At 36.9% G+C, this 14455-nt stretch overlaps 1 long non-coding RNA gene across 2 annotated transcripts in view; it reads right to left on the bottom strand.

The window, feature by feature from the left end:
• Positions 1-3273: 3273 nt before the first annotated feature.
• The window catches only part of LOC139045196 (uncharacterized), a 38680-nt gene continuing 27498 nt past the window's right edge, over positions 3274-14455 (bottom strand). The window contains exon 3 of one of the 2 annotated variants that reach the window (XR_011503092.1): positions 3274-4722. This is a non-coding gene — a long non-coding RNA (uncharacterized lncRNA). Of the gene's footprint in view, positions 4723-11618; positions 13233-14455 lie in introns of those variants that run through there. The other variant, XR_011503091.1, reaches the window with a different exon arrangement.

Consider the following 14455-nt stretch of genomic DNA (forward strand, 5'->3'; position numbering starts at 1 on the left):
CCCACGTCTAAATGGTTAAAGTTCTTCACACTCAGTTTCAGCAGTCCAGGTTCGCAGGTTCAGATCTGGGGTGCAGAGGTACTCCACTCATCAGCCATGCTATGGAGGCATCCCACATACAAAGTAGAGGAAGATTGGCATGGATGTTAGCTCAGGGCAAATCTTCCTCACAAAAAGAAAAAGGAATAAAACAAACAAATAGTGAAAGTCCTCAAGGTGGGTGCTGGGTAAGAGCAGAGCCAACCCAAAGAGCCTAGTTTCTTCAGATACAAAGGTTATAGAAATTGGAAGGAACAAGACTGTCAAGTACTTTAATCTCCAAGCTAAGGAATCTGGAGGTTTTTTCTCTAGGTAATGAGAAGTCATTGAGGGCTGTTGAGCATGGGACGGATGACATAACTGATGTTTTAGGAAGATTCATCCGGCAACAATAGGGAGGGGATAAACTCTGAAGTTATGGAAACCAATTAAGAGGTTATTGGGTCCTTAAAGCATATACTCTCAAGGAAATAATCTTAAATAAGGTCAAGGTCTATCTCCAAGTATTTTGCCTCAGTGTTATAAAAGGAAAAAATGCTTCTAAAACATGGAAACAACCAAAATATCCAAAAATAGGAAAGTAGTTAAGTAAATGATGGTATCCCCAGTGCAATGAAATTTCATGAAGCCATTAAAAATAATGTTTTTGAAAAATTCTTAGTGATGTGGAAAATGCTGGTAATGCAACGTTGAATGAAAACACTGACACAAAACTGTGTATGAGTTTGACCCCAATTATATAGAGAATTTCCATAAGAATACTGTTGTGATTATCTCTCCTTAGGAAAAGACCATTAGTCATAATGAACATGTTTTAGTTCATAATGCTTTGCTTTCAGTAAATAAATTAGAGAAAACTTTCATATATCAGCATGACTGGGCTAAAGGAATGTTTCGATTCCTATTACTAGTTCAGGTTTATCTCCCTAAGCATAAGAAAGGAGGTGAGTCAGTAATAGTTGGACTCACTTCTCTGTGTAGGTCTTAGGAGTAAGACGCACTTCTGTTGTAACAACACGGAGCTAGTGGAGCCAGCACCTCCTCATAGACCCCTTGCAACGCCACTGTTTAACAACAAAACCAAAAATTAGACTTCGACACCCATCTGGAGAGAAAGATACCACATAGCAGTGGTTATCTCTGGGAAATGGCACTATGGATGACTCGTTTCATTATTGTGTTAATAAGTACATATCACTTTGATAATTACGGGGAAAATTTATTATTTTTATTTATTTATTTATTTATTTATTTTGAAGAAGACTGGCCCTGAGCTAACATCCATGCCCATCTTCCTCTACTTTATGTGTGGGATGCCTGCCATAGCATGGCTTGACAAGCGGTGCGTAGGTCTGTGCCCAGGATCTGAACTGGGGAACCCCAGGCCGCCAAAGTGGAATGTGCAACCTTAACCGCTACACCACCAGGCCAGCCACAGAAATATTTTGGGGGGAGGGGGAAAGATTAGCCCTGAGCTAACATCTGCCACCACTCCTCCTCTTTTTGTTGAGGAAGATTGGTCCTAAGCTAACATCTGTGCCCATCTTCCTCTACTTTATACATGGGAGTCCTGCCACAGCATGGCTCAATAAGCAGTGCATAGTTTGCACCCAGGATCCAAACCAGCGAACCCCAGCCGCCTAAGTGGAGCATATAAGCTTAACCGCTATGCCACCGGGCTGACCCCTGGAAAATTTTTTTAATTGAGTTTATTTGTTTGTTTAAATAAAGGAGCAAGTGCTTAAAACTGTGAAGTGCAGGAGCAGAGAAACCAAAAAAGATTCCAGAAGTGCATTCTGCTTCAGGATATAAAGGCTTGCTAAAATATAGTCTACAGTGTATACGTATTTCATAGACTTCCCAAATGAAGAGCATTATAGATACTTTAGACATTAAAGAAACCTAAGTAGGTAATTTTCTTGGGCTTTTCCCAAATACTCTGTGTGGAATAAAGTAGAAAAGTGAAACAGTACATTCTCTCTAACAAATCTTCCTGAAAACTTCTAACATGGCTTCCAATCAGGGCTGTCAGTATGCTGATGCAATGAAAGAACGCTTCAAAATTTCAGTTACTAATCCATAACAAGCAAAACGCAATTTGAAAAAAAGGAAAATTACATAACGTTGCTGTGATATTTTTGAAGGATGCTGAGTGCAGACCAACCTTTTTCTTACACAAGTTCTCAAATCATCATTCTATAGATCTTAGCCCTGTAGCTACTTCATAAATGCCAAGAGGACTATGAAGTTACTACAAAGATTTACAGTAATGAAGAGGGAGTCTCCTAAATTAGAAGTCTATTCTCCTTTTTCGCATCAAAATAGTCAACAGGTAAATTCCATTTTACCATAAAATTTCTATTTCTTTTCTTTCAGACATTAAGCCAAAAGATAATGCAATGAAAATTCCCGGTGCCTGATGTGACCAGGGGTAACCCAATCCCGCCGAGAGTCTTCATGTGGAATTGACTTTGGCCTTCCTCCCTGCCCACAACTTCCCCCAGGAGAAATGGACCCCTTTGGACCACCCAGAGCCTGCTGTCAACTCTAACAAGAATGTCCCTGGATGATTATTTCAAATAAAATCAAATACGAATCAGACACGCTCTAATTTTACCAACAAAAAGTAACAACTAAGTAAAGTTTATACCACAATCTGGAGAGCATTGGTTTCTGTAGCAGCAAAGGATGCCTAACATATGGAGAGGAATTAAAAAAAGAATTTCACACTGTATGTTTTTGCAGTCTTTGACATGTTCATGGTTTTTTCTGATCTCACACTAGAAAGCTTAGTCTTTCTAATTTGTTTTTAAACCTTTGCATTGTTAGGTGACCTGAAACTAGTAAATTAAACTTCCTGAGGCCCATTGACCTTATCAGAAAAATTTATTTAACAAATGTTTATTAACCAACTACTCTCTGAAACATGCTATTAAATAAATAGGTGTTAGAAAATATCCATTTATTTCTCTAGTGGAAACTTAAAAACCACTAATTCATTTTCTGGCTGTTGCCCATTAGGCATTCTTCCTCAAAGCCTCCTCTACTCAATAACAGATGAAAAGTAATAAAATCCAAATATTAAAAGATCACTAACATGAAGCTTTTATTTTATTCATATTTTCTGATTCTATTTTCAAATACAAAGCCTAAGAATACACATAACATTGTTAAACTTCAAAACAATGATGTGGCAATTAAGGCAGGCGTAGAAGGCTTTCCCCTGCCCCCAGTTTTATTGAGATATAATTCATATATAACATTGTATTACTTTTAGGTGTGCATCTGATATATGTATATATTGATCTGATATATGTATATATTGCAAAATGATTACCGCAATAAGTTTAGTTAACATCCATCACCTCACATAGTTACAAATTTTTTTCTTGTCATAAGAACTTTCAAGATCTATTCTCTTAGCAACTTTCACAAATACAATACAGTATTGTCAAATATAGTTACCATGCTGTACATTACATCCCCAGAACTTATCTAACTGGAAGTTTGTGCCTTTTGACTACCTTTGCCCATTTTAGAAAGCTCTTTAGGGATACCAAATCTTATGGCATCTGTATGTTCCGCAGCATGATTATATATATTTGGTGGCCAACTTGTACTGAAAATCTTCTTGTACAAATACGACTGCAATGTGAGTTTCCCCAGGCCTCCTCAACCTGTGACTGCAAACAGAATCACGCTAATAATTAGAACTCAAATTAGAGCTCACACTCAATTCTGTCAGAGCCCTTGCTTCCATCCGGCAGGACCTCAACACCCTGTAAAGTTTCTCAAGTGCTCTGGCAGTTCAAGTGCTTTCTGAAGTCAAGTGCTCCCGGAATTCAGGTGTGCTCATGAATAATCCCATAGCATCTGCTGTGGCTCTTTCTGGCATCCACTGGGCACTTCCATTTCACCAAGCACTGCTGCCATGTCACGTGGCTTGCACTCTCTGCCAGACCTTGTTGCTGTTCTTCTGCCACTGGAGGTGCTAGAGACGTGGTGGGATGGGGACAATGCCCAAATCTGCCTGATGTTGACTAACATTGACCTTACAACCTGTTTAAAATTTGCAAAGTAGTGATGCTTGTGTGATGCATCATATAGAATTTTAGGTTTTGGTTGTGGTTTCACTTTAACAGGCAACTTGCTCCCCACAGTAACTAGACCTCTATTACTGGGTCAGGTGTGCCTGGCTCCTCCTTTCTTTAAAATGAGCTCTCTCCTTGGAAGCTCCCCAGCACCCCTTGTTAGCAGACCAAAGTGGGTCTGCATCTTGGTGATTTAAAATCAAAGCCTTCACCAGAAGTAGTTGTCACAATTTGTAAATTTTATTTGTAGCAAATAAGGAGACCACAGGGAATAATTTTTCAAAGCCTTGGCTCCCAGAGCAAGAGAAAGCGGGTGCCTTTTATTTGTGGAAGGGAATGAATATTCAAAACGGAAGTTTTGTGATTACATGTAGAGGCAGGTATAAGCTTACGTAGGCGCATTAGGTGTTCATGCTTCCTCTGTGCCTAAAAGTGTGTTGCTACTCCTCCTCTGGGCAAGGATTTTACTATGTTAATAAAGCAAAGGTTACTCTAGGGTGCTGCTTGTTTATTCTGCGCCCGAGTCAGTCTTGCAGTACAGTCTGGACCAGTTCAAGGTGGTTGGTGTTCCTCTCTTCTTCCTGGAACATGGCTGAAACAAACAAGCTCAAGGACGTTAGAGAAAGAAACACCTGCAATTCTCAGCAAGACAAGAGAACTAGGTTAGACAAGACAAGAGAAATAGGTCAGAGTCCACAGCCTATTTCAGATATTGTGTAGGTACTGTCCCATGCGTCTACCAGACGTATCCATACATATTCAAACCCTAGCCCAGACTCAAGCTGAGAGCCCCATATATATTAATCACACCTACTGGAAGGCTAGCCAAGAGTGCTAACTTCAGAAGAGAAAATACCTTTTTAGTTTCCTCTGGAGAAGGGTTCTTTGGTTAAAGTTTGGGGTCTATTATTTTGATAGAAATAATTTTTCTAATTAGAGCAAGTCATTATATTTCTTCTTTTGGTAAAGTAATTTTTACCAAAACAATTCAAAGCATGGACCCAAAAATTCTCATTTGCTCGCTCTCACAAAGTAAATGAGTATTTCAACCAGGCAGACATAATCACTTATATTTAACAGTGTCATAAACGGTTTGCAAAATATTTTAACCATTCGTAATTCTTTGGGCCCTTACTCACAGAAATGAGGGAGTAGCTTAGGAATGCTTTTTCTAAGATTAGTAATATACACAAAAGTTTGTGTAACTCTCCTCTGTTTCACCTGATAATTTTCACCTGGCTAAACGCAAGTACAAGAAGAAATTGACAGTGAGTCTCAGGAGAGCAGTTTTTCTCTGCTGATCTCTTCATTTCTGTATACTTGTCCCCCTACACAATAGTTTTCTTACTGGTTATCAATCTCGACAGTGGCAGATAGCCTTTCCATTCCACAATGCACCTAACATCAAGAGTTCCAAAACATGACACTAAACCTTTCTTCATCCCCTCACTTGTTTAACTGCCCTCTGATTCTGGAGAATATGCTTGGGCTACTTGTTAGCAAGAAGTCCTGATTCCATCACAGAGCAGAATCTCCTTTCTTTCCATTCTCAAGTCTTGGTTCATGCTTTGAGAGGTGGTATGGTGTGGTGGTCAAGGGCACAGACAATGGACATAGATCACCAAGGCTCAAGTCCCCGAGTCCCCCACTTAGTTGTACGACCTTGGGCAAGTCACTTCAACTCTCTAAACTCCAGTTTCCTCGTTACAATGGGGACGATAATAATAGTACCTCCCTTACAGGGTTGTTTTAGGATTAAATGAGTAATACACGTAAAGCAGTTAGAGAAGTGACTGGCACAAAATAAACATTAACTGCTGTTATTAATACCTTAAAACTATTCTTTTGAGCACACGAGGAGGCAAAGCAGGCATGATTTCAAATTGGACACCAAATACCATTATCTTACTCCAAATCTAAAAGCACTCCCTGGGTATTTGGTCAGTGGCTATTGAGGGACATTGAGCAAGTAATTCTCTAAACCTCTATCTCCTCATCTATAAAATGATGTTAATTTAAAAAACACATGTAAATTACTTGGCAATAACCCAACATGCAGTAAACATTAATATTAGCTATTATATCATCTGTAATTATGTCTGCTTTACAGGAGTATTGTAATGAGATAACATAGGTGAAGGACTAGCATTATGACTAAATATTTATTAATCAAAGGGTTAATATATAGTTTCCTTTCTCTCCCCACTTTCCCTTCAAACCCTATGGAATTACATATCTTCCTTTTCTGAATTGTCTTTGCCTTTCCCTCCTTTTCTAGCTACACTTGGAAGTTCAAGGAATGAAGAGAGCCAATGGTTATGTAAACTCTGCCTCCCACCAAAACTCTCCACAAACCTACAATTGATAAACAAGCCTTTATCAAAAGTGAGGATTTATCTGGATAAGTCTAGTTCAAAAGAGGTAGTTGAGTTTTCGGCAACATATTAGACTAAGTATCAGTACTGACCCTTCCTGGTAATGACTAAAAATGCTGGATAAAATATAAGAACATCTTGAAGGCATGTATATGAGAGAAAAAGGGTAAGGAATACCTAGGAAGGCAGCACTGAATCAGCTTTACCCTCGGAGTGTTGGCTGAACCCAGTAAATTCAAGCACAGGTTGTCCTGCTCTGGAGACAGAAGACAAAGCCCAGGGACCACCCAAGTTGAAGTGTCTTATATTAGAACCCTGATAAAATGGGCCCAAAAGCATACACTCAGTGAAAGAGGGGACTAAAATAAATACCCACTTCCACCCCCTAGAAGACTGCATGGAAAACCAACAGTTTCAAAACTTGGCAGAGAGTAGAGTGGGAAAAAATTATACCCCGAGAATTTGTGGCCACAAGCTGACCATCACACAAGTTTGCACTTCTGAAGCAGCCTAAATAAAACCTGAAGTCAATATTACTTAAAGTGGTCCTGGACTGGTAATGCCCCAGGTGCCGAACAAAAACGAATGCAAATCCCTTGTTGGAAATAGTCTCTTTCATTCCAGGTCACAAAGAATATCAATGGATAAATTTCCAAGGAAAATTAAACATCTCCAGGTAAAAATTACTAAACATACAAGGAATCAAGGTCATGAGTAAGAGCCAGCAGAAACAAAAGGTAAGACAATCAGACTTAAAACACTTCAATACTGAATTATCAGACAGAGAATATTAAAAAGCATGTTTAGTCCTAGAAATTAAAAAAAGTAGCACTTGAAATTAAACACTCAATGGACAGAGTTAACAGCAGATAAGACACAGCATAGCAGAGAGAATTAGTGAACTAGAACATAGACAGAAGAAATTATCAAGAATAAAGGTCAGGAGGCCAGTTCAATGGCCTAGTGGTTAGGTTCATGCTCCTCTTTGGGTGGCCCAAGGTTTCACTGGTTTGGATCCTGGGCATGGACATGGCACTACTCATCAAGCCATGCTGAGGCAGTGTCCCACATAGCACAACCAGAAGGACCTACAATTGAAATATATAACAGTGTACTAGGGGGCTTTGGGGAGAAGAAGAAGAAGGAAAAAAAAAAGATTGACAACACGTGTTAGCTCAGGCACCAATCTTTAAAAAAAGAAGAAGAAGAAGAAAGGTCAAAGAGACAAAAGAATTTAAAAATGGAAAGTAGAACATTGAATTGTATACTTTAAATCAGTGAATTGTATGGTATATGAATTATATCTCAATAAATCTGTTTTTTAAATATTGAAAGTCTGCATTAATTAAGGTAAGCTAGGTTTCAGGGACAAATAGACCCAAAATACAAAATGGCTCAAACAAAGCAGAAGTTTATTTTCCTCTCACATAACAGCCCCAATTGAGTGATCCTAGTCTGTGAGCACTTCTCTGCCTGAAGTGACTCAGGGACTGCAGCTCCCTCATCTCAAGGCTCTGCCATCCCCTGAGCCTGGAGCCTCCTTATTGTCTGTATTCAGCTGACATAAGGGAAAGAGCATAAAGAGGACACATCTACTTCCTAAAAGCCTTCCCTGGAAATGGCCGTACACATGGCCACACTAAGCTATAGAGAAGTATAGGAAATACAGGATTTTAACAGAAGTTAAAGGACAATATTAGAGTGAGACAGTCTAACTTAGGTCTAATCACACTTCCAAAAAGAAGGAAAGGAGTGAGAATGGGGTAAAGCAATATTTGAAGAGTAATGACTGAGAATCTCCCAGAACTGATGAAAGATAACAACTCATAGATTCAAGTATCCTACAAACCCCAAAGAGAAAAAATAAAAAGAAATTCACCCCTAGATACATCATAGTGAAATTGTGAGATAACTAGACTGACAGCTGACTTCAACAACAATAGAATCAAGAAGAAAGTAGAGAAAACTATACTAAGAAAAAAATAATATTAAGATAATTATTAACCTAGATATCTATATAGAGCAAATTATATTTTTTAATAAGGAAGACAAAATTAAGACTTTTCACACAAATAATAACTGAAAAATTTTACCACTTAGCATGTCCTCACTAAAGATGCTTCTAAAATATGTACTTCAGGGAGAAAGAGGTTGACCCTTAATGCAAAAGAATAAAAAGCATAAAATGTAAATAGAAACAAGTGTTGACTGTATAAAACAAAAATATCATGTGGAGTTAAGAAGAAGATAGGACTAAAATATATGACAACATTAGCACATAGGTGTAATTGGAATTAAAGTGTTCCAAGCCTCTTATATTATTCAGGAGACTTTAGAGCTACTAATAAGTATGCAATTAAAAATGTCTATGGTAACCACAGAAATACAAAAACAAAAGGTATAGTTTCCAAACTAGTAGAGGAAAAAAATTGAAAGAGAAAAAATATAATCAATCCAGAAGAGAGCAAGGAAGAACAAATAAGTAATGTAGAAAAGATGGGACAAATAGAAAAGACAGAAGACAGTAAAAATAAATCTAAATATGTCCGCGATTACAATAAATATAAACAGACTAGTCACTGCAGATAAAAGACAAAGATGTCAAACTGAGTTTTTTAAAAAATTCTGCTTTATGCTGTTTATGCTTAGAGACATATATAAGGTTTAAAAATAAAGAAAGATTGAGACAATAAATGTAAAAAGTTAGAGAAGGATATAGCAGGGAAATACTAAACAAAACAAACCTGGTGTAGCCAGTTCCAATAGACAAATACATTTATAGACAAATAAACATGATTAGACACAAAGACAATCATTACATAACGATTAGAAATTCAATCAATTTGGAAGATATCCATTCTAATTTGCCTACACCTAATTGAAGACTGAAATATGTAAAGCAAAACTGACAGAACCACAAGGAGAAACTGACAAATCTTCCACCATATTCAGAGATTTCAACACACTTTCTCAGCAACTATCTACTGAAACAGACATAAAAATCAGCAGTTTTATAGAAGATTTAAACAACACAATGAATAAATTTAAACTAATGGACATACATGGAATACTGTACTTAATGGCTTAAAATATATATTCTTTCCAAGCATTCATGAAACATTTTTATCATGTGCTGTTTTCAAATGTTTTCAATAGCAGTTTCAACAAATTCCCCTTCCCCCCCACAAAAAACAGTATCATACAGATCAAGTTCTCTGATCACAACAGATTTGCAACCAAACACAGAATTAGAGGGGCTGGTCCAATGGCATAGTGGTTAAGTTCACGTGCTCCACCTCTGCAGCCTGGGGTTTGTGGGTTCAGATCCTGGGTGTGGAGCTACGCACTGCTCATCAAGCCACACTGTGGCAGCATCTCACATACAAAATAGAGAAAGATTGGCACAGATGTTAGCTCAGGGCCAATCTTCCTCACAAAAACAAAAAGAACACATAATTAGAAAAATTCTTACATGTTTGGAAATTAATAAACACCTAAATTACTCAAGAATCAAAGAAGAAATCATAATGGACATCAGAAAACATTCAGAACTGAATAGCAAACAAAATATTACATATCAAAACATACATAACATATAAAATATTGCATTATGAGGCCAAAGGAAACTTAAAGGAAAATGTGTAGTGTTAAATGCTTAAAACGAAATAAGAAAGCTAAAAAAAGAATGAAAACTATATCCATTTCAAGAAGTTAGTAAAAATACAGAAAAATAAATAAAGAAAAGAGAAAGAAGGGAGTAAAAAAGTTGTGAGCAAAAATTACTGAAGTAGAAAATGACAGATTTAATAGTCAATAGTAGTTCTTTGAAAATGTTAGTAAAATTTACAAGCCTCCAATAAAATTAAAAAGCAAGAGAGAAGACGCCAAAATAAAAATTAAATTAAAATAGTGCATGTATGAAATTAAAATGTTACATAAATATATGAAATTAAAAAGGACATAAATTAGGATGCAACAGATATTAGGTAGTCAGAAGATGAGCCAGTAAACTTGAAAACTTAGCTGAAATGATTCCTATGAAATATAACATCTAAAAATTTTAAAGATGTCATTTCTTATAGCATCAAAATTACAATGTGTTTAGGAATAAATCTAACAAAAGATGTGCAAGACCTTTAAGGAGAAAAGTTTAAAGCTTTATTGACAGATATTAAAGAAGATTTAATTAATGAAGAGCTATACAATGTGATAGATTTTTTTAAGAAGGGAGCGGGGTAAGAACCTTAGACCAATGGAACCAGAGAGGGTCCACAGACAAACCCACACATCAACTGCCCATTAACCTATGGCACAAGTACAAGTGCAGATCAGTGGGGAAAAAACGTTAGTGGTGGAACAATTTGTTTTCAATATGAAAAAATTAATTAGACTTCTACATCACACAAAAACAAAATAAACAAAAATCATTTCCAGGTAAATTAAAGACCTAAATGCGAAAAGCAAGACTATAAAACTCTCAGAAGAAAATATAGCAGACAATCTTTATGGTCTTAAAGTAGTGAAAGAGTTCTTAAACCAGGCATTAAAAGTCTAATTATAAAAGAAAATATTGACTACATTAAAATTAAGGTCTTCTGTTGATCAGAAATCATTATTAAAAGTCAAAAGACAAGCCCAAACTGAGAGAAGATAATTGCAACACAGTAGTATCAGAATGCAAAATATATATTTAAAACTTCTGCAAATCAGCAAGAATGACAAACAACTAAATAGAAATGTGAAGCACAAATAGTCCATCAACACAACAAAAGCTCTTCAACCTTATGGCAGATCAGAGAAATCAAGATCATGAAAGACCATTCCAAAACTGCCAGGCTTAAGCGTGATAAAGCCAGCTGTTTATGAGATGCAGGAGCCATGAGAATGCTCATCCTCTGCTGGTGAGAATGTAAAGTGGTACAACAGTTTTGGAAAACGGCTTGGTGTAACCTAGCAAAATGAAGCATGCATATCTACTCTATGAGCCAATATCCCCTCTCCTGAGTAGTAAATATTCTAGAGAAATCTTAGGTACGTGCATCGGGAGACACAGAAGAAGGACGTGTAAAGCATCATTTATTACAATGAAAACTGGAAAAGAACCTCAGTGCATTCAACAGGCTAGATCAATAGTTGTGGTATATTTTCATAATCAAATACTGTACACCAATAAAAATTAATTTACTATAGCTACAAACCAACCTGAATGGATCTCAAAGATAAATATTAAATTAAAAGAAACAAGTCACAGAAGAATATGTACAGCATGTTTTCATTTATATAAAATTTAAAAACCACCCAAACTAAACAATACAATGTTTAGGGGCATGTAAACAGGCAGTGCTGACTATAAAGAAAAACAGGGAAAGGATTAATGAAGTTCAGAAATATGGTTATTCCAGAGGAGAAGAAGGACACCAAGCGGACTTTGGGGAGACGGTAATGTCCCATTTCTCAGCCTGGGTGCTAGATAGAGAGCAATCCATTTTCTTTTTCTTTTTAAAATTTTTTTTAACTTTTCTTTAAACTGTGTGTATTTTCACACATTCATTTGCATCCTGCTCTATTTCATAATAAGATTAAAAGCATTTGACATTTGCCTTGATTATCTGAATTTTTCAAATAAAAATATTTTTCCTGAATGACAAGAATAATTATTTGTTTCCTCTTTTGCACTTATAAGAGAGTCACAGAACTTGAGGGTTCTATGATAAAACTGAAAGAAGTACTTGTATGCACAATCCCTGCTTATTTAGCAATAGGTCTGATTAAGCAGTGAAGGTTTTCATAGTCACTCAAAGCATAGTAGAAAATTATGTCTTTTATTCTCCACAGCATTCATAATATTCAAGAAATAGCGCTCCATAGCAGTGCTGTACAACGGTAATATAGCATCAGCCAAAAATGTAATTTTAAACTTTCTAGTAACCTCATTTCAACACCTGATCAATACTTTTTAAATTATTGAGCTGTTTTACATTCTTTTTCATACTAAATTTTCAGAATTGGGGTGCATATTTTACACTTACAGCACATGTCCAGCCCGAATAGCCTCATTTCAAGTACTCAACCGCCACATGTGGCTTGTGACTACCATACCGGACAGTGCAGTTTTATAGGCTCCAAATGAGTAACGATCCACTCGGCTTCAGCTCCAGAAATGAGGAGGAGAGCCCCACCCAGCAAACCCAGCGGCCTGTTAGACCTCCAGACTACGAAGGAGAAGAGTTCTAATTTTAGCGTTAAATAGAGGTAGGTAACTTATTCACACAGAACAATAGAACTGGTCATTTTTATCGCATCTTTTCTCTTTATATCCCTGAATTTCCTCCTGATTGAGCCTAACAGGAACTTCTTGTAAAAGGGAAATAATAATGCTTTGGACTTATTAAGCCCATTTTCCTCAGGAATCTAAAAAATTTTAAGGACACTGGTTCCTTAATCACCAATCTTGACATATTCTGCCATTGCAATTCATAGATGTTTAGAAAAACTGAGGCGCTGGCCCGGTGGCACAGCGGTTAAGTTTGCATGTTCCGCTTCAGTGGCCCAGGGTTCGCTGGTTCAGATCCTGGGTGCGGACCTGCACAACGCTTGGTAAGCCATGCTGTAGTAGGCGTCCCACATATAAAATAGAGGAAGATGGGCATGGATGTTAGCTCAGGGCCAGTCTTCCTCAGCAAAAAGAGGAGGACTGGAGGCACGTGTTAGCTCAGGGCTAATCTTCCTGAAAAAAAAAAAGAAAAGAAAAATTGTCTTAGAATACAATAGCTAACATCACATATGGAGACAGAACTGAACCTGAGTCTGAAATTCTGGGTCCCATGGGTCCCCTGGGCTAAGACCCCTGAGCACATGTACATGTTTCTTTAGGCTATTAGATTTTCTTTTGGTCCCACTTGTCCAATCATTCATGCTTAATTCCTTATATTATTTCACATTTCACCTTCTCTGCTTCATTTCAATATTTCCTACTCCTCAGTTGGCTGCAGGAACCAAATTTAATATGCTCACTTCATGCCTTATTTAGTAATGTTTCTAAAAGGAAATATACAATTGATAAAAGTTTTTGTTTTCCTTATTTTGTAAGGACCAGATATTATAATTTTTGTAGAACAACTTTCATAGCAATAAAAGCCAAATACTGACTAATTACCAGGGAGCTGGAGAATGAGATCATCAATATTTATGGGATTTTTCTTCTGACTCATTTTCACTATTTTGCATAGGAAATGTGAATTTTCTTAGTAAGTGTTGTTTAGTGAGTGTATTCATTTTCCAGCAGTAATTGCATAAAGGTGTTACTAATGAGAACCAAGCATTGACTTTCTGGGACTCATTTGTATGCTTATATACACACTCATTTTCCCGGTCTCTCTCTATTTTTTAAACTGTATTTTATCCACAGCAGCACAAAATATTATTTAACTAACCTCCTGTACATTGGTTTTGTGACTTTCAGACGTCATAAACCAACAAAAACTACATGTTTTAATTGAAAGACTGGCATCAAGTTGCCAACTTCTTATTTTGCCAGTTACAGTTATAAAAAATAAATAATTAAAACCTACCACTTATTTTATCACCATCATTTCATTAAAGCAGTGGCTCTCAAACTTTAGCATGCATCAGAATCACCTGAATGGCTTGTTAAAAATACAGATTGCCGGGCTCCACCCCAGAGTTTCCGATTCAGTCCGTCTGAGTCAGGGCCCAAGAATCTGCATTGCTAACAAGTTCCCACAGAACGCTGATGCTGCCGGTCTGGGGAACACACTTTGAAAATCACTGCATTAAAGAGAGGCCATCTCAGCAGCAAAAAATGAAGAAAGATAATCTCAGAATAAAGGAGAATCATTTAAACTGAGTAAATTTCGCTTATTTTTCTCATTTTTCCCAAGGTCTGTGAAAGTTCCACAAACAGTAACAGTCCTTGAAGTAACATTTAGA

Source organism: Equus asinus, chromosome 4, assembly GCF_041296235.1.
Source record: "Equus asinus isolate D_3611 breed Donkey chromosome 4, EquAss-T2T_v2, whole genome shotgun sequence".
Taxonomy (NCBI): domain Eukaryota; kingdom Metazoa; phylum Chordata; class Mammalia; order Perissodactyla; family Equidae; genus Equus; species Equus asinus.